The sequence below is a fragment of the Ictalurus furcatus genome, chromosome 15 (genome assembly GCF_023375685.1).
Source record: "Ictalurus furcatus strain D&B chromosome 15, Billie_1.0, whole genome shotgun sequence".
NCBI classification, from domain to species: domain Eukaryota; kingdom Metazoa; phylum Chordata; class Actinopteri; order Siluriformes; family Ictaluridae; genus Ictalurus; species Ictalurus furcatus.
This window is the reverse complement of record NC_071269.1, coordinates 20115793-20117455: the sequence shown is the minus strand read 5'-3', so window position 1 is coordinate 20117455 and position 1663 is coordinate 20115793. Positions and strand designations below refer to the sequence as shown.

General features: G+C 42.8%; 1 pseudogene; it reads left to right on the top strand.

Moving 5' to 3' along the window:
• Window positions 1-363: 363 nt before the first annotated feature.
• Window positions 364-1258, top strand: LOC128619478 (E3 ubiquitin-protein ligase TRIM8-like; annotated as a pseudogene).
• The last annotated feature ends 405 nt before the right edge of the window (window positions 1259-1663 follow it).

Genomic DNA, 1663 nt, shown 5'->3' with positions numbered 1-1663 from the left:
ATCAACAGTTATTTATGCAGTTATTTATTATGCCGCTTATGTTGTTTTATAAGTGGAGTATGAGAATAATTGAAATGGCATGCCGAATTACTAGTGACATATTTTAAATATTTTAAAAGCCTATAACATAAAACTGGCCTGTATGTCTTCTACCGAGACAGCTGAGATTGCTGAGGCCTAGAAGAATTGTTCTGAGGAGGAGCTCATCTGCTTCATATATCTGGATGTGTTCGTGGACCCCATGCAGCTACGAGGTCTGAGACAAAGGTGTCCAGAGTATTCTCAGGCCTACAAACAGGCTCAGTCTTTAGACAAACATCAAACTAAAACCACCCAAACAAGATATTAGAGAAGTTCAATGCTATGAAGAACAAAAAAAAAAAAAAGAACCAGCCATCATTTGTAGATGAGGACAAAGCACCCTGTTGCCCATCACACATTAAAAAGCACCTTCAGCCAACAAATTCAAGGCATCTGCTGATAGATGTTGAGGCCATGCATGCATCACTGTGAGACTGAGCAGGTGACCATGTGCCAGTACTGCTGCTTATCCAGTTGTGCAGTCAGCCAAGGCTTTGGTGTCTGTGACGTGGAATTGCATCAGAACATAAGGCATATGACATAAGGCACATGCTGATGAAGTATCAATGATTAAGTGCAAGACATCAAAGAGCTGTTGTACAAGCTGGGATCAGACAAATGACAGGTGGAGGATAAGGTGGATCAGCTGCAAGTGGAGGTGTGCCAGCAACATCAGAAATTGCAACAGCTCCTGGAGAAGTACCTTGGAAGACTCTAAAAGTTCTGGACAAGACATAAGTTCTGCTGCATAACTTGAGACAGGTACTTCAGCTCAACAAGTGTCACCAGGAGGCCAAGAAGATTCTCAGTTCCATCCACTCAATGTCAACTTCTTGAAGAACACAAAAACCTGTAAAACCTTATGGATAAATCTCAGACATGTATAAACAGTGTGCAACCTCCTTACAATGCAGGCCAACAGAGCTAAAATATTTCTTGCTGAGATTTCGAAAATGGAGAAGAACCTACGCAAAGTGCCAGCAAAGCACTTTGCCAGTCCTGCACACTTCTTCCAGAGTGTTTCTATAGACCAGTGCAGAGTGAATAGCTCAGGATCAGAAACAATGAAATGAAAGCATTTGACTGGATTTCCACAGAGCAGCCCAAACGTCTTATAGTTCTCATCAAATCCAGAGCAAAGAGCAAGCAGCGATTCCTGGCTCAGAGTACCAGCTGACTTGAAGGGCCATCTGTAGCCTCCCGCAGCTCTGCCCTACAGGATGTGAGCCTCAGCAGCAGCAGTGCCAAAGTGAGAGATGTTCAACATGTCCATCATTCCAGCTCAGTCTAGTTCCACCAAATACCACTTTCAATGGTCTTAATATCCTCATACTGTATGTACAATGGACAACAATACCTTGGCCACCCATCCTCATGTTCTTTCCCCTTCACACAGGAGTTTTTGCACTCAGTACCCTCAGCTCTGTCCATGTCCCAGCTGAGCTAAACTTTTCCCTTTTACTATAAACTGGCCTGTCAGTTAACCATCCACTGGCATCACTAATGTGTTTGTTCTCTCTCTCACTTTTTTCTCTCTGTTTATCATCAAGTAAAAATTCATTGAAATTCAATTGGCACCTTT